This window comes from Prionailurus viverrinus, chromosome A2, assembly GCF_022837055.1.
Source record: "Prionailurus viverrinus isolate Anna chromosome A2, UM_Priviv_1.0, whole genome shotgun sequence".
Lineage (NCBI taxonomy): Eukaryota > Metazoa > Chordata > Mammalia > Carnivora > Felidae > Prionailurus > Prionailurus viverrinus.
Window position 1 is genome coordinate 33,705,138 of NC_062562.1, and position 22,478 is coordinate 33,727,615.

Here is a 22,478-nt window from a genome sequence, read left to right on the forward strand (position 1 = left end):
AGGCCAACATTACCCCTATACCAAAGCCAGATAAAGATCCATTAAGAAAGAAAACTACAGGCCAATATCCCTGAGGAACATGGATACAAAAATTCTCAATAAAATGCTAGCAAAGTGAATCCAACAGCACATTAAAAGAATTGTTCACCACGATCAAATGGGATTTATTCCTGTACATGACTCTCTATACAGAAAACCCAAAAGACTCCACCAAAACATTGCTAAAACTGATGCATGAATTCGTAAAGTCACAGGATACAAAATCAGTATACGGAAATCTGTTGTATTTCTACACACTAATAATGAAGCAGCAGAAAGAGAAATTAAGGAATCAATCCCATTTATAGTTGCACCCAAAACAATAAGATACCTGGGAGTAAACCTAACCAAAGAGGTGAGAGATGTGTACTCTGAAAACTACAAAACACAACTGAAAGAAACCAAAGACGACACAAAGACACAGAAAGACATTCCATGCTCATGGGCTGGAACAAATATTGTTAAAATTTCCAAACTAGCCAAAACAATCTACACATTTAATGCAATCCGTTTCAAAATACCAGCAGCATTTTTCACAGTGCTAGAACAAACAATCCTAAAATTTGTATGGAACCGCAAGAGACCCCCAAATAGCCAAAGCAACCGTGAAAATGAAAAGCAGCGCTGAAGGCATCACAATTCCAAACTTCAAGTTATATTACAAAGCTGTAGTTATTAAGACGGTTTGGCACTGGCACAAGAACAGCAAAGCCAGAAATGAATCCACACCTATATGGTCAATTAATTTTTGACAAGACAGGAAAGGGTATCCAATGGAAAAAAGACAGTCTCTTCAACAAATGGCGTTGGGAAAACTGGACAGCAACATGCAAATGAATGAAACCGAACCACTTTCTTCCACCATAAACAAACGTAATTTCAAAATGGATTAAAGACCTAAATGTGAGACAGGAAAGCATTAAAATCCTAGAGGATAACATAGGCAGTAACCTCTTTGACATCAGCTAGAGCAACTTCTTACTAGACCTGTACCTTGAGGCAAGAGACACAAAAGCAAAAATAATCTATTGGGACTTTATAAAAAACCAAAAACCAAACAAACCAAACAACAAAACAAAGAAACCCACTTCTGCACGGCAAAGGAAACAATCAACAAAACCAAAAGGGAACCTATGGCATGGCATGGTAGAAGATAATTGAAAATGACCTATCTGATAAAGGGTTAGTATTCAAAATGTATAAAGAACTTCTAAAGTTCAAGATCTGGAAAATAAATAACCCAATTTATTCATTTAAGACATGAATAGACATTTTTCCAAAGAAGACATACAGACGGTATACAGACTCATGAAAAGATGTTTATCACTCATTATCAGGGAAATACAAATCAAAACTACAATGAGATATCACCTCACACTCGTCAGAATGACTAAAATCAACAACACAGGAAACAACAGATGTTGGTGAGGATGCAGTGAAAGGGAAATTCTCTTATGTTATTGGTGGGAATGCAAACTGATACATCCACTCCGGAAAACAGTAGAGAGTTTCCTCATAAAGTTAAAAATAGAATCACCCTATGACCCAGCAACTGGACTACTAGGTGTTTACTCAAACGATACAAAAATACAGGTTTGAAGGGGCACACACACCTTGATGTTTAGAGCAACATTATCAACAATAGCCAAATTATGGAAAGAGCCCAAAGGTCCATCGACCAATGAATGGATAAAGAAGATGTGGTATAACTACGCAACGGAATATTACTCAGATGTCAAAAAGAATGAAATCTTGCCATTTGCAATGATGTGGATGGAGCTAGAGAGTATAATGCTAAGCAAAGTAAGTCAGAGAAAGACAAATACCATATGATTTCACTCATGTGGAATTTAAGAAACAAAACAAATGGTCATAGAGGAGAAAAAAAAGAGAGGGCAAACCAAGAAACAGAGTTTTAACTATAGAGAACAAATTGATAGTTACCAGAGGGTGGGTGGGTGGGAGGATGGGTTAAATAGGTGATGGGTATTAAAGAGGGCATTTGTGATGAACACCAGGTGATGTATGGAAGTGTTGAATCGCTAAATTGTATACCAGAAACTAATATTACATTGTATGTTAACTAACTGGAATTTAAATAAAAACTTAGAAAAAATAAGTTAATATATGTAAAACATTTAGAAAGTTCCTGGCATATACTAAGCACTCTGTATCAGCTATTAATTATGGGTACTTATTTAAGAGTTGTGAATTATTTGCCCTAACTCACTTTTTTATTACCAGTTAATTTTTATAAACAGTATATTAAATAAAACTTCAATATATGTATTTACAAATGTATATCAATTTATGTGTTTTATAAAATTATACTTCTCTACTACTTACTGCTCAAGTAAGTAGATTTTATGGCAATTTTCTTATTTTTCTTTTTCTTCAACTTTAATACTATTATTTTTCTTCAAATTTAATACTACTTAAGATATATTACTCTCAATATACCAGTCTGTTTTTTTAAATAAATATAATGTAGAAATTTACCTTACTTAAAAGCCTATCATCCATAATATTCCCACCCTGCCCTCACACCCCCCTCCTCCACATTTCATCATACTTTAATTTTATGCAATGACTCTCACATCTAGAAGGCTGCAGAACCTTGAACGAGTCTTTTCGGGAGCCCATTGTAAAAGAACACTTATCTTTAGTTAAAAAAAATAAGTACCCTGAATTTATTATGCATATATTTTTATGCACATATCTAAGTAGAAAAGGTAATAAATATTTTGTGGTTATGTTTTTTTTGGTTTTTTTTTTGTTTTTTTTGTTTTTTTTTAACGTTTATTTATTTTTGAGACAGAGAGCGACAGAGCATGAACGGGGGAGGGGCAGAGAGAGAGGGAGACACAGAATTGGAAGCAGGCTCCAGGCTCTGAGCCATCAGCCCAGAGCCTGACGCGGGACTCGAACTCACGGACCGTGAGATCGTGACCTGAGCTGAAGTCGGACGCTTAACCGACTGAGCCACCCAGGCGCCCCTGTGGTTATGTTTTTATCTCTATATTAATTGATAGATTTGAAAAACTAAACAGGCTTCCCTCTACTATCCTCAGACTGAGTTAAGGGCCACCTCTTTATGCTCCCAAGAGAATGCTCCATCACATCACTTGTTGGTTTATGGTTCCATCTCTGTGACCTCTTTGAGGACAACGATTTAAAATGTTTGCGGAAGGAAATTGGAATTTTAAAATGTATTACTACTGTTCATTGCAATCCATGTTAACTTGATGTCATTTACAAATTGTACATCCTGATTTCCTTCACTCAGAAATATATAAGAAATAACATCTGACATTTATTGAACACCAACTATGTACGTCAGGGGCTATTTTAAGACCTTAAAATATTAGTTCATCTAAGCTTTCCAGCAACACTTTGGGGAAAGTACTATTATTTATTATTCTCATTACAGATAAGGAAACAGACTTATAGGAAGATTAAGATTCTTGCTAAAGATCACACAGTTGGAAATATGGTCAATGGTATTGTAACAATGTTGTATGGTGATAGATGGTAGCTGCACTTGTGGTGAGCGGTTGGTGAGTGAAGTGGGAAAATTTGAACCAAAAAAGTTTGTCTCCACCTTATACTACACTACCTCTCCTTTGTCACCATGGTCATTTTAAATATAGTTCATTTCAGTTCTATTATCAATATCTTTTGAATGACATGGCAGCCATAGACTAGCCACTGACACACAGCAATTCCTGCCCAAGGGAATCAATAATCTCAAGGAGGAAATAATTGTATAATTAAAATACTCTGTGTTAAGGGCCAAATACACGTAGGCACTAGAGGAGGAATAGAAGTTATCTCTTGCTATGTAACAAATTACTCCAAACCTGGCAGCTTAAAATAATGAACATTTATTATCTCACAGTTTCTGTGGATTAGGAATTTGCACACAGCTTAGCTGGGTGCCTCCGTTTCAAGCTCCCTCATGAAGCTACAATAAAGGTGTTGGCCAGGTCTGTGGTCTCATCTGAAGGCTCAACTGGAGGGGGGATCATGTGATTGTGGCTGGGATTCAATTTCTCATAGGTTGGTAAACTGAGGGCCTCAGTTCCCCACTGGCTATTGGTTGAGGCCTCCCTCAGTTCCTTGCCACCTGGGCCTCTCCATAGGGTACAAGCATGTTTCAGATATCTAGTTTCTTTCCGTGCTCACCAGCATTTGGTAATATCATGAGTTCTAATTTTATCCACTCTGATGGTTATTTAATAATATTTCTATCGGGGTTTTACTTTACTTTCATTTCTTATGTGTAGCTGTTATGGTGTTTTAACTGAACACTTTGAGTATTCAGTGAATTTTGTCCACCACGTCAGAAGGTAACTCAAATAATTTCATGAGCAGGCTCCAGAAATTGTTCATCAAACAGTTCCCAGTAATTATTTATCCATTCCCTTGGATTTTACCCTATACATACATAAATTTGTAATCAGCCAAAGACTCAAGGGCACCCATGCCTATTTCTGGAGTCTCCATCTTTGGAGACCTTAACATGTACAATATTAATCTTTAGAATCTTCTGGTTTCTCAGTTCCTTCATGTTTCCAGATGTAACAGTCACCACCTCTACCGTACCCAGCTTCTCTTGGCTAAAATAGACCCTTCCAGGGGTGTCTAGGTGGCTCAGTCGGTTAAGAGTCCGACTCTTGGTTTCGGCTCAGGTCATGATCTCACAGTGTGTGAGTTCAAGCCCCATGTCAGGCTCCGTGCTGACAGCACAGAGCCTGCTTGGGATTCTCTCTCTCTCCCTCTCTCTGCCTCTCCCCCACTCACTCTCTCTGTCTCTCTCTCAAAAATAAATAAATAAAACTTAAAAAAAAATTTAAAATAGAGCCTTCCATCTTCTTATCCCATCTCTTGGACCTTCTTCAAGGCTCAGCAGTTACCCACTGGTAGAACCAATAGTGGCTCCTCAAAGATGTCTATACCCTGATCCCTAGAGCCTATGAAAGTGTTATCTTATATGGTAAAAGGGCTTTACAGATGTGACTGAATTGAGGAGGATCTTGAGATGGGGAGATTACCCTGGACTATCCAGGTGGGTGCTATGTACTCATAAGGTTCCTTATATAAAAGAGAGACAAGAGGCACAGTCTGAGAGAGAGAAGATAGAAGCCGAGATCAGAAGAGGAAAAAAAAAATGCTACTCTGCTGGCTTTGTGGATGGAGGAAGGGAACACAAGCCAAGAAATGCAGGCGGCCTTTAGAAGCTTTAAAGGTCAAGGCAACAGATTCTTACCTAGAGCTTCCAGAAGGAATATAGGCCAAATGACACCTTGATTTGGGGCCAGTGAAAGTGCTTTCAGAATTCCAATATCCAGAAATGGAAGAGAATTTGTGTGGTTTCAGCTACCAAGTTTATGGTCACTTGTCATAGCAGAGGAGACTGCAACATGCCCGTTATGTTGTCTTTCAACGGAGCTTTCAGTTTTCCTCCTGGGCTTGGTTCCTGTCCCTCCCTCTGTAAATGCTCTCCAGCTCCTCTGGAGTCTGGGCTCCTGCATTCTTTAGGGCCATTCTTCTTCAACACTGTCCTCCTTACTGCTCTCACACCCTATCCCCCACTCACCACTTCATTCTCTGTAAATTCCCTGCCCACCACACACTGAAATCTCTTTGGTTTTAACTCACACACATATAACCGACAGGCCAATCCTGTGACTTCCTTCTGTGTCTCTGCAGCATTTGATAAAGTGGATTGCTCAACGTACAATGTCTCTCCCTTTAAAAATAAGAAGATGACTTTTAGAACAGTTTTAGATTTACAGGAAATCGAAAATACAAGACAGCAGCTTTCCACATATATCCCTCCATTTTTAATGTTTATTTATTTTTGAGAGAGAGAGAAAGAGCGGGTGCAGGAACCCTTGAGCAGGGGAGAGGCAGAGAGTGGTGGAGGGGCAGATAGAGAGGGTGAGAGAGAGAATCCCAAGCAGGCTTTCTGCTGTTAGCACAGAGCCCAACACGGAGCTAAAACTGTGAGATCATGAGTTGAAATCAAGAGTTTGATGCTTAACTGACTGAGTCACACAGGCACCCACATGTATACCCTTATCAGTTTCCCCTATTGTTAACGTTAATATGGTATATTTGTTACGATTTCTGAATCATTATTGGTGAATTATTATTAACTAAATTCTACATAATATGTAGATTTCCTTAGTTTTTGCCTAACATTTTTTTTTTCTGTCCCAGGTTCCCATCCAGGATATAATAATAATAAAAAAAAAAAACCCAAAAAACATTTACTTGAATTTATCCTCAGACCCCTCTTATCTGTGATGGTTTTGTACAGTTTCCTTGTTTTTTTTTTTGTTTTGTTTTGTTTTTTGTTTTTTTGGGGTTTTTTTGTTTGTTTTTATGACTCACAGTTTTGAGGAGTACTAGCCAGATATTTTGTAGAATGTTCCTACTTTGAGTTTATATATTTTCCTCATGATAAGACTGGGATTATGAGTTTTGAGGAAGAATACCACAGAAGTGAAAGGCCATTTTCATCATATCATGCTATCCACACGATCTATGGCGGTCAAGGTTGACTTGATCACCTGCCTGCCTGGTCTCTTCTCTCCAGGTAAAGTTCCTCCTTTTTCTCCTTTTCAAACTCTCCTTTGTGGAAGCAAGTTACTATGGGCAGCTCATCCTTAAGGAGTGAGGAGTTATGGTTCCTCTATGTTCACTTCTAAATCTCCAGCCTTGAAATGTTCTCACAGAGCACAATGTTGGTTTGTTTTTTCTGATATTCTACATGTAGGTCTAACCAAATGTCCTGTGTCAATGGTGTCTCCTTTTCCCTCCTCAGTAAACCCTCCTTTCCACTCCACTTCCTTATCTTCTCCTGCTCAGGAGAAGCTCCTAAAAGTATCATCTTAGCCCTGGCCCCTCTCCTGAGCTCAAAAGCCAGTTATCTCCACAACATTCACCTGTGAGTATGTGACAGTTCAACCTTTGAAACACTGACCTCTTCACTTTCTTTCTTTAGTCATGTCTTTGTTTTTAAATATTTTTAAAGTGTATTTATTTTGGGAAAGAGAAAGAGAGAGAGTGGGCGAGCAGGGGAGGGACAGAGGGAGAAAGAGAGAGAGAGAGAGAGAGAGAGAGAGAGAGAGAGAATACCAAGCAAGCACCATGCTATTAGTGCCAAGCTGGATGCAGGGCTCAATCTCACCAAAACCACGAGATCATGATCTGAGCCAAAATCAAGAGTTGGATCCACCCAGGCATCCCTATTTCTTCATTTCTACTAACAGCTTCTCGAATTGCTTAGTTGTTCAGTCATGAAACCTCAGAGTGATATCAAGTCGTTCTTGCTTGCAGCTAAATCATCAGTTCCTGAAATTATCTGTATAAAATATCTCTCTCCGGCCCTTATGATGATGAGCACTGGATGTTGTATATAAGGGATGACTCACTGAATTCTACCCCTGAAACCAATATTGCACTGTCTGTTAACTAACTAAACTTTAAAAAATAAAATAAAATAAAGTAAAATAAAAATGAAATAAAGTAAAATAAAAATAAAATAAAATAAAATAAAATAAAATAAAGTAAAATCAAATAATCTCTCTCATCAATCTCTCTCTCTCTCTTTTTAATCCCACGGTCACCCAGAGTCAAGTCCTCATTTTCTCTCATCTAGGTAGTTCCATTGGTATTCATTCATATATCTCTCTCCTCATTGTCTATTCTAGGCCTCCTGTTAGACTGTTTATTCATATCCAGTACAGCTAAAAGGGGTAGTATTGAGGTAAACATCTCCAGTGCCTCCCTATTAGTGAATAGCACCCTCCCTCCCCTCCTTATTCCCTTGCTTCACACACCCACTCTGCCACCACCATCCCCAACACCACCAATTACTGAATGGCAAGCATCTGACTCAATGCTAGTGGGGTAGAGACAAGTTGTTGAAATGTGGCTCTTGTCAACCGGGGTGAGGACACATTCCTCATGTTGACATATAAGGCACCAAATATTCTAGCCTCTACCTCCAAATACATCCTCTTCTCACTGTTATAAAAATACGTCTAATATAAATGCTGCCTTAAACATATTATTTAATCTACCTAGAAGGTCCTGTATTCTGAGACAACCCCATTACGCACACACAGACACACACGCGCGCGCACACACACACACACACACGTTATCTCGCTTGTCTTCAGATTCATGTAGCATTCTGTTTGTCTTTAACACATGGGGCTTTCCCCCCGCTAAATTATCGTCTTGTCTGTACATGTCGTTTATCCCTCCCCAGACTGGTAGTTCTTGCAAGCCACTGCTGTGCTTTAGTTATGTCTTATCTCCTCTAGTGCTTGCGCACAGGAGACCTTCAGTAAATCATTTTGACAGGTTACCTTGCTTTGCGTTGGAGAGAAGTCCTTGAAATGAGAAACAGGAACTAGATAATTCCTGTAAACCTTGCCCCGTGTACCCTACAACGCTATCAGGAATGGGCTGCACTTTGTATCCTATCTGGCACACATCAAATAATTATCTGTCTGCCATATGAGTGTTGTTCGGATTTATTTTCTTTTATCAGTAAGAAAAGTGGCATCGATAAGAAACAATGTGGAAAAACAAAGCTCAGGGTGTCTGTACTTACTTAAGTGGCTTTTACTTAGCAGCTTTTTAAATCCCTTGCCGGCCAAGACATTTTAAGCACCTTCCTACTCCTTAATTGCACAAAATAACTACGGTTTTAGGGTTGGACTTTTCTCTTTTGTGTACTTTCCAGAATTCACTTCAGACATAGTTTTCAATTTTGAATAATAACATTTCAAATCGACCCCAAGGTAAAAGTTGTAGGACAACATAAAAAATGAAGTCACTTTTCATGTGTTTCCCATTGGCAAATCTGCCACCAGGCTTCATCTAACGATGTGACCTTTACCGTGCTAATGGACAGCAAACAAAGATCTGCCAAATAGTGATAAAATATAGGTTTTAAATATAAAATGAATTAAGCTAAGAAGATTTATAAAGGTCAAAAGCTTGGAAAGAATTAAGTTGAAACAGTGATTTGTGTTTGACACATGTTATACCAGATTTTCTCCAAGGTTATTTTCTGAAATCTTAATGCTTAATAACTGTACAAGGGAATGCACTTTTTTTTTTTTAAGTAACACTATGATAGTATTGACTAATGTTTGTCCGGGCTCAGAGATTAATTCATTCAATAATTATTTATTGTACACCTTAATATGTGCCAGGTGATGGGACGCATTCAATAAACTCAATAAGGATCCTTAACATTTTGCAAAATACAGTTTAATAGGCGAGAGAGATAAGGAAATATTTAACTATTTCAGGGGAAATGAGGGGGAAAGCTGTACCTCCCTCACCCAGACTTCTAAGTTGAGCCCTGAAAAGAAGATGGACTATGCTGGGTATACAGCAGGGGAAGAGAACTGCACACAAAAAGAGTACAGAAAATACAAAAGTACGGAGGAGAGAAACAGTGAAAGAGCTGGAAGAAATTTGTTCACGGTGTGAGAGTCAAGCTGGAAGGCGTAAAAGACTATACACTGGGGCTTCTCGACCAGGGATGAGTTTGGCCACAGGGACATCTGTCAATGTCTGGAGATGCTTCTGGTGGCCATGAACTGTTGTGTGTGTGGAGGCTTACCGGCATCTAGTGCGTAGAGGACAGAGATGCATCTAATCATCTTCTCATGCACAGGACAGGGCCCTAAAACAAAGAATTCTCTGGCCCCAATGTCAGTAGTGCCTAGGCTAATGCTGTTATAGATAAACCTGTAGACTTAAGTTGGGGTTTGGTCACAAAACTAACGGAAGGGATTTGGGATTTATGCCGGGAGTCATGGGATACCACTAAAAGATTTCAGCACACATTTTTTTTTTTTGGTCACTCCAAGAGCCCTCTATTATTACGGCTGTAATTAAATATTTGTTTATAGTGAGTCTCACTCATGAGACTGGAAAACAGGGCTTGCTATGAATTACATCTATCAGTCTTACAAAGATGGAAAGCCCATCATTGTGGAAAGTTTGCTAGAAGTTTAAAAGCCAAAAGGAAAGAGGCCTTAACTCTTTGGTCCTTGCCAGTCCCAACATCATTTTTAAAAATGTGTGTATTTAGGGGCGCCTGGGTGGCGCAGTCGGTTAAGCGTCCGACTTCGGCCAGGTCACGATCTCACGGTCCGGGAGTTCGAGCCCCGCGTCAGGCTCTGGGCTGATGGCTCAGAGCCTGGAGCCTGTTTCCGATTCTGTGTCTCCCTCTCTCTGCCCCTCCCCCGTTCATGCTCTGTCTCTCTCTGTCCCAAAAATAAATAAAAAAAAAATGTTGGAAAAAAAAAATTAAAAAAAAAAATGTGTGTATTTATTTTATTGGGCTCTCTCCTGTCACAGATTCAAGCATGAGTACCCACTTGCATGAATCTGAAGCACTTCTGGAGATCAACAGAAGATCACAATGAACCATCGGGCATTTCAACCAGGAAGGAGAAAAAGAGAGACAGAAAGAAAAACCTCCTATGTCCTGAGTGAAGAGGAATCATCCAAAACTCCAGAACACTTCTTATTTATTTAGTCCATAGCCATTTGAACATCTGGACGAGTATGGCCTCTCTTTTTAGAAATAGGCCCTTATCCTCCCAGATAGTGCATCTAATTTGAGGGATCTGTAGACCCTTTAGAGGTAGAGTAATTTCTCACATGATGCTGATGTTCCCCAAAATATCTAAAGGCTAGATATTACAGCAACAGAAATTTGCCAAATATATCTAGAGGCTAGATATTTACAGCAACAGAAATTTGCCAAAGAAAATATGGCACCAGTTAGTATCACCTAGAGAAAGCTTTGCATTTTTAATCAATGAAGAACTCTTTCCAAAAAAACTAAGATACCACTTGTGAAATATAAATAATATTGCATCACAGCAAAAAAAAAAAAAAGTCAATGGAAACAGGCATTTTTTTCTTACGATCTATAATGAAGACAATATGTTGCTCTGGTTACAATAACCTCTGTGATAAACAATTCTGTATACCATGAGCTTTCTGCTGATTCCTGTTCATGTAATCATGACTTTCTCTAAAAACAGTGATTGCTGACAGTCTCAGTGTCTTATAAGTGGGAAGAAAGAGCAAATTGATCTTGCTGGTGTTCACAACTGTTCTTCTCTCTGCAGTCAAGGACTGAACTGTGAATTCCCTTCACCCTCTTGTATCACAGATGTTCAGCTGCCTTAGTCAGGAGAGAAATGCCCCCAGAATACCCACACCATCATAAACACACACATGCACATGAACATACGCTCTCATCAGCTCTTTGGAGGAGATCAGACATGCCTATCTAATGGTTTCCATCTCTCGTGATACTATCACCATTAATCCACTGTGTTTTCTGTTTCTTGTCTGTCCATACACCCTTCATTTTTTTTTACTTCCTAGTCTGTACAAAGAATCTGAGCATCACCAGCTCTCTGGGATTTCTCCCAATTAGCTCTGGGATTTCTAGTAATTTGTTCACTTGAACCAAATTCCATGATAACAATCTGAATGTCCCTTGGTGCCCTTTAGACTGGGGTTTTGCGTACTTTATGAATATGAGGCAGAAATTAACATCTAGTCAGAATCAAAGTGCTGGCTGGGACTCGGGGGCTTCTTACAAGCTCATCGGTTGTCTGCAGAACTCATTTCCTTCTCATGATTTTTGCACGTCTGGCTCCATCTTCAAACCAGTAATCATGGCTAGAATCCTTCTAATACTTCCTGTCTCTCTCTTCTCTTTCTGCCACATTTCCCTGACTCCAGGTAGAGAAAGTTCTCTGCTTTGAAGGGCTCGTGGGACTAGATCGGGTTTACCTGGATAACATAGGATACTCTGTCTAAAGGTTCCTAACCTTAATTACTTGTACACAGTCCCTTTGCCACGTAACATAACATACTTGTGGATTCCAAGGAGTAGGTTCTGGACCACCTTGGGGCATTACATTACCACAGAAAACTAGAGGTAAAAAGTATCATGGACACTCAGAAGAGGGGTGGGGGTGATCGGTGGTAATTAGAACTGTCATGGGAGATTGAAATCACAAACAGATATTACCTCACACCTGTTAAGGGGCTGTCATTAAAACGACAAGAATAACATGTGCTGTCAATGGTGTCAAGAAAAAGGAACCCCTGGGCACTGTTGGTGGGAATGTAAATTGGTGCAACCACTATGAACAACATGCGTACGGAGGTTCTTAAAAAAATTAAAAATAGAACTATCAGGTGGTCCAGCAATCCCACTTCTGTACGTATATCCAAAGGAAATAAAATCAGGATCTTGAAGAGATATCTGCACTCCCATGGTCACTGCAGCATTATTTGCTATAGCTGAGATAAGGAAACAACGTAAGTGCCCATCACGGAATGAAGAGACAACGGAGATGTGGCACGCAAAAGTGGTGGAATATTACTCAGCCATGAGAACGAAAGAAATCCTGCCATTTGTGACCGCATGGATGGACCTTAAGGGCATTATGCTAGGTGAAAGAATTTAGAGAAAGACAAATCGTGCATAATATTACTTATACGCTGAACTCTGGAGCACCTCTCTCTCAAAGTAAACAGACTAAAAAATAACCATGCTAAACTCACAGAATAGAATGATGGTTACGAGTGTATGAGGTGGGGGCAGAGGAAATGGGAAGACGCTGGTCAGAAGGTACAAACTTTCAGTTAGAGGATGTATCCACTTTGGGGATCTAATGTACGGCATGGTGATTATTTATAATTATATATATTACATATATTATAATGATATACTTGCAAATGGCTAAGAGAATAGATCTCAAATGCTCTCACCACAAAAAAAGAGATGGTAATTGTGCGAAGTGATGGTGGTGTTAGCTAACACCAGGGGGGCAATGATTTTGCAATATAGAAGTGTATCAAACGAACATGCCATACACCTTAAACTTGCAAAGTATCATAGGTCAATTAAAAATACACAAATACATAAATACAGACATTAATAGGTAAAATTTTCTAAAACTAAAGGTTAGAAAAAGACCCATAATGGAAGAAGTACATAACTAAAACTATTAGAGGTGGCAGGGTGCCTGGGTAGCTCAGTTGATTGAGTGTCCGACTTCAGCTCAGGTCATGATCTCACAATTGGTGAGTTCGAGCCCTGTGTTGGGCTCTGTGCTGACGGCTCAGAGCCTGGAGCCTGCTTTGGTTCTGTGTCTCCCTCTTTCTGTCCCTCCCCCACTCACACACTCTCTCTCTGTCAAAAAATAAACATTAAAAAAATTAAACAAACAAAGCGATTAGAGGTGGGACCTTAGGTTTCTAGCAGGGCCTTAAGGTTTGAGTAGAATTTTAACCAATGGAGCTGAAATTGGAGGCCATAGAGATCCAAATATGGGAAAGTATGAGAGTATGGGAGAAATACTGAGTAGTCAAATTTGGGGTGTGAAACATGAAAAAACAGGATAGAACTGGGGACGAGGGGACCTTAAACTATGGGTCAATAGTTTACTGTTACTAAGAATGTGACCTATACCTTGAAGATATTAGATAAAAAATGTATTAAGATTACAAAGCTAAAAGAAAAACATTTCTTAATGCGGCAAGTGAATTGTGAGAAAAGCCAATTCTGTAATGGTTGGCTAAATTTAGCTGCAGAAAGTATAATGTTAGTGGTATGAATTGGGTTGTGGGAAGGGCCTGAGAACTGATGAAGGCAAATGCAGAAACAGTGCCTCTTAGCAATTCCTAAATAAGGACTTCCCATGACGGTCTTAATATTTTCTGTGAAGTAAAGGCTCAGATTTTACCGATGTTCATGCTCAAACATCATTGTAATTGCCTGCTTCACCACAAATGTCAGTGACTTGTAGGTTACCTCTGTTCCCTTTTATTCTTGATAATAATCAAATGTATTATGTTTGAAAAAACCTAGAGATAAAAAATTCAGAAGAAGTAAAAGATCTTGCTTACAGTAGCAATGACAAAGATAAAAGGGAATAAACTTAACAAGAAATGTGCAAGACTTACGTGAAGAACCCTTTCAAATGCTATCAAGAATATGAAAAAAGACTTCAACTACTGGAAATATGTATTAGGTTCTGAATCAGGAAGACTCAATATCATAAAGATATCGATTCTTCTGTTAATTTAAAATTTTTTTTTAACGTTTATTTATTTTTGAGACAGAGAGAGACAGAGCATGAACGGGGGAGGGGCAGAGAGAGAGGGAGACACAGAATTGGAAGCAGGCTCCAGGCTCTGAGCCATCAGCCCAGAGCCTGACGCCGGGCTCGAACTCACGGACCGCGAGATCGTGACCTGAGCTGAAGTCGGTCGCTTAACCGACTGAGCCACCCAGGCGCCCCTTCTTCTGTTAATTTAAAATTGAATGTTGGGGCGCCTGGGTGGCTCAGTCGGTTAAGCAGCTGACTTCAGCTCAGGTCACGATCTCGCGGTCCGTGAGTTTGAGCCCCGCATCGGGCTCTGGGCTGATGGCTCAGAGCCTGGAGCCTGTTTCAGATTCTGTGTCTCCCTCTCTCTCTGCCCCTCCCCCGTTCATGCTCTGTCTCTCTCTGTCTCAAAAATAAATAAAACGTTAAAATTGAATGTTATAATACCAATAAAATACCAACAGTCTTCATTTTTTTTTTTTAAACTGGACAAACTGAATATAAAATTCACATGGCAAAATCAGTAAGAATACCCAAAAAGAAAATATTTACAAAAGAAAAACAGAGGGAAAATGAATCATATTGGATAGTAAATCATACCCTAAGTTTCAATAATGTACACATTATGATAGTAGTCCAGGATTAGCTCAAAGTCTGGAGCCTGTTTCAGATTCTGTGTCTCCCTCTCTCTCTGCTCCTCCCCTGCTTGCACTGTGTCACTCTCTCTCTCAAAAATCAATAAACATTAAAAAAAGCATAAATGTACAAAATGAAACCATAAGAGCACTAGAGGAATCCATGAAAAAAATCCCTTTATGACCTTGGACGATCAAAAGTTATAAAGCATGCATGATTACATCAAGATTTTGTTTCGAGATGAAAGCAACATAAGCTGAGTCAAAATACACTAATTGATAACTGTAGTCGCAGTAATATTTAAAATGGCAGAATATTGGAAACATTTAAAAATTTCCTCTGTGGGGACCATTTAATCATGTTGGATCCATATAATGGAATACTATGCTGCTATAAAACAGAATAAGGGAATTCTCTATGTATCGGTATTAAAAGAACACCAAGATCTATTATGAAGTGTAAAAAGCAAAGTGTAAAACGCTGATTTAGCATGCTATCTTGTATATATAAAGGGGGAAAATTGAAGGTATATATTTATTTGCTTGTATAGGGATGAAGGAATTTTGGAAGTATACACAAGAAACCAAGATTAGAGCTCATCTGCAGGTTGAGAAATGGAGAGGAGAGAATCATAGGTGAGAGCAGTATTTTTCTCTGAATCCCTTTTTTTACATTACTTTCTTTTATATTATTGATTTAAAAATTTAAATAATAAAAGAAGTCTTAGAGTATCTTTCTCTTTCTAGGCAATCCTAACTCATTCTATCAATTCTTATTCTATTAAGTTACCATAGAGACAATTACTAACCACAGAATTCATTCAAAGCAATGCTTAGTTTGGCTCAGTCCGTTAAGCATTTCAACGTTTTTTTTGTTTTTTTGTTTTTTTTTTTAATTTTTGGGATAGAGAGAGACAGAGCATGAACAGGGGAGGGGCAGAGAGAGAGGGAGACACAGAATCGGAAACAGGCTCCAGGCTCTGAGCCATCAGCCCAGAGCCCGACGCGGGGCTCGAACTCACGGACCGCGAGATCGTGACCTGGCTGAAGTCGGACGCTTAACCGACCGACTGCGCCACCCAGGCGCCCCCGTTAAGCATTTCAACTCAGGTCATGATCTCATGGTTCGTGAGACTGAGCCCTCCATTGGGCTCTGTGGTGAAAGTGCCCAGCCTGCTGGGATTCTCTCTCTTCCCCTCTCTCTGCCCTCCCCCACTCTCTCACTTGGGCGTGAACGTGCTCTCTCTCTCTCTCTGTCTCTTACGGTAAATAAACCCTTAAAAAACAAAACAAAACAAAACAAAAAACCTAAAGCGATGCTTAGTTTGATAAAGGTAAAGTCCTTCTGGGTTTTGACCTCTAATGGCTCTCAAACCACTTCTGAATAGTTGATCACACTCTTGAAACTCACTGAATCCATCCATTGGGCTATAAAATAAAACTTGAAGGATCCAGTGAGCCATGCAGTGAGTTCTGGGGCCAAGAAATGATCAAGTGAATCCACGAGTAGGATAAAGAGTTAGTCAACATAAGGTACATACCAAAGTTGGCCAGGGTCTGCATTCTGAATTTATTTCTCTCCTTGCCTGGCCTCAGTAAATCTATCCTGATCTCCCGTCTCTGCATTCCAACATGGTACAAAGGAGGGAAACAGGAAATTAAGCAGAGGGGGAGAAAATTGCCATTTTTAGCTGCTATATAAATGAATGGTATTTTTGGTTAATGAGATGTGTTGGAAAAGCTGTCTTATTGCTCCATTTAAAACCATTTTTAGGGGCCCCCGGGTAGCTCATTTGGTTGAGCATCTGACTCTTGATTTCACCGCAGGTCATGATCCCAGGATCGTGGGATCGTTGGGCTCCGCGCGAAGCATGGAGCTTGTTTGAGATTCTCTCTCTTTCACTCTCCCCTGCTGGTATACTCTCTCTTTCTAAAAAAATAAAGTAAAATAAAAAAAACCCACATTTTTATATTGTGCTTAGGTGTCTTTCTTTAAAAAGTAAGATTCTGGGAAAAGAGGCCTGGATCCTTTCAAATGTGGCAAGCTGAGATGCTAAAGATCATTTGTGTGTGTATGGAGGGCAGCAGGCAAGCTTAGAATAAATGAAATTCCATTTCAATTAAAAAGGGATTCTTGGAAGCACCTCAACCAAGCTAGAATTACTGTCATGCCTGTTGATGTTTTAATCTCTCCTTTTCTATTGGCTGAAAGGCATATGAAGGAGCAGAGAAACAAGGCAAGTAACTTGAGAAAGCAAATGAAGGGTTTTTGTGTGGTTTTTTTTTTTATTCCTTTATAAATTTCAAGTGGAAAGAGCCTGGCTAAAGTTGAGATGGAGTTACAGTACAAATGGTCTGAGAAGAACAAAGGCTACAGTGGTTTTGATAACTGATCATGGCAAATAAGAATTTAATTCCTAAAGAAGCCCTAAAAAATGAAAAAAATCAGATTGCGAGGAACTCACTCAAGCTCTGAAGGAAACTCGACGTTAAATCAAGCCATGAGCAACAGAATTGAAGATGAGTTAGAAAAATATCCATTCTTACCTGGTATCACTCCTAAATTTTTCTCCAAACTGTGCATTTTGTTTAAAGAGAGTACTTCTTCCTGTTTCTGCTGTCTTGCTTAATAGAGAATTCTATTTCAGGTAAAGCCTGAGTAGAAAATATAGCTAAATCCTGTGACTGACTTAATCATGCTTGTGGGAAGCTAGCTATTCACATCTTGAAGCTAAGACAGCACTCTGAATAGAATGACACTTTATTCCGGGGCACCAGGGTGACGAGGGTAAGCCTCCGACTTGAACTCAGGTTAGAATCTCACAGTTTGGGAGTTCCAGCCCCGCATTGGTCTCTGTGCTGATAGCTCAGAGCCTGGAACCTGCTTTGGTTTTCTGTGTCTCCCTCTCTCTCTGCCCCTCCCCACTCGAGCTCTGTCTCTCTCTCTCAAAAGTGAATACACATTTGAGAAAAGGATGACACTTTATTCAAACACTGGCAGTGGATCAGGAGAAATTTAGATGCCGCTGACACACTAGCGGGAACATGCAAGCGTACAGAATAACCTTGGCAAGTATCATACCGTGTAAAAATACCAGTTTGTAGGATCTGTTGCTCAGAGGACAACGCTGAAATGGGCTGTTTGGGCAGACGCAGTTTTCAAAGCGAGAAAGAGACCTTAGGACTTCAGAGCCTACATAACAAGGAAACCAACAAACAACTTAGGGATGATCACTGGAGTCTATTTAATGGTTGGCTGTGCAACTTAAAAGCCAGTAATTTTAATCTTTGTATTATTTGAACACCATAGTATTCAAAAATTTTAAATGACAGTGGGACTCATTTTTCAAATATTAACCTTTTACAGAACCTGGGTCCGTGGAACAAACAAAACATGGAATTTTAGGAGTTTTAACCTGTAAGTTCACATTTCGAACAGTTTTTTATTTATGGATAAGAACAGAGAAAATGGATCAGGCTATCTTGACAAGTGGATCATTTGACCGCCGGGGTTGTGATCACAGTAGTTTGGACAGAGTGGTCTTTTAGCCTCTTCAGCACTCAACCCATTTTTGTATTTTTGTTTGCACAACAAGGAGAAAATCCATTTCACTAAATAGGAGCACACCACAGAAGATGCTAGATGTTTTCCTACATTTATTTATTAATATTATCTAACTGTTGGTAGATAAGTGTTCAAACTTCAGAGAAGCTCATAAAAAGATAGAATCAATTTTTGAGGAACTTGTTTAAAAATCTATCTTACAATATGGTGTTTGGTGTAGTTATTTCATTCATTAAAGAAATCTTTTGTGCATTGCTTGTCTCTATTCAATAGTTACTTAAAGAAATATAGTCAAAGAGTCAAATGAATTTCATTTTGTGTGTGAAGATTTGGCCTCACTGCTCATATTGTCTGCTTCGAAAGGATGGTAGTATTGCAACCTGAATAGTTTAATGAATAGTATTCGCATTGCAAAAATTACTAGCAAGATGCAAAAGCTGACGCGAAATGTAAAATCTAATGCACAGCCCTGAACGCTATAAAAAAGACATGTATGCCAAGCCAGGTAAACTTTTTAGGATTAGTGTGGCATTTATAAGAAGTGCAACTGTGTGCAGAAACTGCAAAGCAAATGTTGTTTTGAAATGTGTAGCTACATGTTTCACCAGAGAGCAGAGAGCAGGCATTCTTGCTTTACAGTGTGTTGAAATACGGTACTGGACGCTTTTGAACATGTGGGTTTGTGCGGCTGCTCCAGTTCAAACAATATCTAAAGATGTATGAAATAATGTTTGAATTAAACTAGTGTGGGGTTTCGGAAGCATTATCTTGAAATATCTTTCAAGACATCTCAATAGCGGAGTCAGAGTTTTGGGACCTAGGGTTGGAAACAATTAGTACAAGCCTAAAATCCTGAGCTTTCAAGTTGGTGTATAAATCCCATAAATCTCTTAATCACTCTTAGGGCGAGCTTTCATCTAATTTTCCCAAGAGAGAGTTATCAAAGCAATTCTCGGAGTTGAATTAGGACACGTTGGAGCTCTTTAGAGGATAGGCTTCGTACAGTTCTCATAAATCAATACGTATCTCAGGCTTGCGTAATATAATAATTGTGTTGGATCCATTTCTTCAGAATGTTGTGCTTGGACATTATCACGAAACATCACCCCAAAAAGGTTGAATTTCTTTTCCAAAAAAATGTAGAGTTAAGCCTTCTTTAATAAATAAGAGAGTACATTTTATAAGACTACCTCACAGCGAGTTTTCCCGGTTTGGCCCTTAATGTCACCTCTTGTCTATGTCAGCTGAAGGTACTTTATTTCAGATCTCATGAACTGTCATGACTAGCGATAAAAGCTACAAGGCCCTAACTTTTCTCAGCAGGCCGGCAATCCAGTCGGAAGCATAGGAAATGCTGATGTGTACTCCTCACATTCCTGATTTGACTCCAAGGGGAAAATTACCAGAGTGTGTAGTTACAGCCCCATTACAGCTTCCATTTTCTGCGTCAATTACTGTGAAGTGAAACCCACTAAAAAAATGTATGCTCTTCCTATCTCAGTTTGTTCTTCCTGTCGTCCTGTTTTAAAAGAGTGATAAACTCTGGTTCTCATCTCCTCGTCAAACATGGGCAAGGTTCTTGAGTCCTGACTTTAGTCACATTTTCCTCATTATGATGATTTATCAAGCAATCTGTGAAGACTAATATCACAGCTCTGACCTCTGCCAGCTAGATGTGTGAGGTATAGGCACTCTCTCCCATCTGTTTCCTGTTTTGACCTAATGTGGATCTGTGAAGTGTGTGGAAAATAAATCCTTTTAAAAAAAAATATTGTGATAAAAACACTTAAACATCAAATCTACCCCTTCACAGATTTTTGGGAAGTTTTATTTATTTATTTTGAGATAGAGCATGCATATGAGTGTGAGCAGGGAAAGGGCAGAGAGACAGAGAGAGAATCCCAAGCAGGCTCCACACTGTCAGCGCAGAGCCCCATGCAGGGCTTGAACTCACATACCGTGAGATCATGACCTGAGCCGAAAGCAGGAGTCAGATGCTTGACAGACTGAGCCACCCAGGCACTCCTACCCCTAACAGATGTTTAAGGGGTCAGTATATTATCGTTGAGTATAGAGGTACAATGTTGTATTGTTTTTGCCTCTGTATTTCAGTGGCCACGCAAGATTCCTGAAGGTACATGGTGGGAAGTACCATGGGAAGACACCAAGAACTTCAGGAAGGTAGTTCAGGTGACTCGCTGGTAAGGAGCATAGAGGATATACTATTGTATTCTAGAGCTGAATACAGCTAAAAGATTCTCTGGACAGCCAGATTTAGCAGTCGAGTTTAGACTTCTTGCTCAGATATATTTTAGCTGGATAGAAAAAGCTTATAAAATATCTATTAAATCCATCAAGATGCCCAGCTATGGGAACAAGTTGTGTTAGATTCTGGGTACTGTAGGAACTCCATTTTTCACCAAGGCACAATAAAAAGGCTCTGCTATAAAGCTATTCCTGTGTAGTGCTGACCTAGTGAAGAACTAGAAGAAGGTCTATTAAGCCAAACGAGAAAAATCTGTTCTTGTTTTTTAGCATGTATTTGCACATATATATTTGAATGTGTCCTTCATTCTAGAAATTTCCATTGCTTACACAGTCAAGCCACACTAAACTGAAGTAAACAGTAAACTATGATGACCTGGGGGCGCCTGGGTGACTCAGCCGGTTGAGCATCTGACTTTGGCTCGGGTCATGATCTCGTGGTTCGTGAGTTCGAGCCCCGCATCAGGCTCTGCGTTGGCAGCCCGGAGCTTGAAGCCTGCTTCGGATTCTGTGTCTCCCTCTCTCTCTGCCCCTCCCCCACTCATGCTCTGTCTCTCTCAAAAAATAAATACACGTTAAAAAAATTTTTTTAAAACTATGATTATTTGACTCAAAAGACAATAAATTGATGCTTCTCATTCTTTCTCTGCTGATCAGTTCTTCCAGTTCTCAGGCAGCACCCCAGTGATTGAAGCAAAGTGGTAGCCTTGAAAGACTTATTTTTTTGCGTTTTTTAGCACCCACTTTACCTATCACTTAGGAAAAATGAAGTACTTTGCCATATATTCCAGCTCCCAGAAAAAAAACAACTATTCACATACATTGGAAAGTTCTTAAAAAAATTTTTTTTCAACGTTTTTTATTTATTTTTGGGACAGAGAGAGACAGAGCATGAACAGGGGAGGGGCAGAGAGAGAGGGAGACACAGAATCGGAAACACGCTCCAGGCTCCGAGCCATCAGCCCAGAGGCTGACGCGGGGCTCGAACTCACAGACCGCGAGATCATGACCTGGCTGAAGTCGGACGCTTAACCGACTGAGCCACCCAGGCGCCCCAGAAAGTTCTTAAATGAGTGGAGCAGGTAATACTGTCAATAACATTTTGAAGGCATGACTTAGCATGATTCCTCAGATACTCTCTCCAAAGGCAAGTGCCTCATTTATCCCATCTGTGACAGTCATATGGAGGTCTAATCATTTTGTCTAACTATCCAATAATAATTTTATAATTGCACGCTTCACACAACGTACAAAAAAAAAAGTTTCAGGTGATCAAAGGCCTAATATGAAAAGCAAAACTTCTAGAATTCTTTTTAGAAGTTATGAGAATAGTTTTATGATATTGATGCATAAAGAACCAGATGCATAAAGAACCAGATTATAAGATATTAAACTGACAAGAACAGATACTACACTTGATCTTAGCCAAAAGGCCGAGAAGCGATAAAGACCAGATTATAAGAGAGAAGACTGATAGATTAGACGACATGTAAGCAACAACTTGTATTAAAAACAAAAACAAAAACCATTATAGGGGCGCCTGGGTGGCTCCGTTGGTTAAATGTCCAACTTTGGTACAGGTCATGATCTCGCAGTTCATGAGTTCAAGCCCCGCATTGGGGTCTGTGCTGACAGCTTGGAGCCTGGAGCCTGCTTTGGATTCTGTGTCTCCTCCTCTCTCTGCCCCTTCCCCACTCACACTCTGTCTCGCTCTCTCAAAACTAAATACACATTAAAAATTTAAAAAAAAGTAATAAACTCAGTTAAAAGATACTGACACATGGGAGAAGA

General features: G+C 39.5%; 1 pseudogene; it reads right to left on the reverse strand.

Annotated features, from left to right (window-relative positions):
* Positions 1-22,014: 22,014 nt before the first annotated feature.
* Positions 22,015-22,132, reverse strand: LOC125161419 (uncharacterized; annotated as a pseudogene).
* Positions 22,133-22,478: the final 346 nt, after the last annotated feature.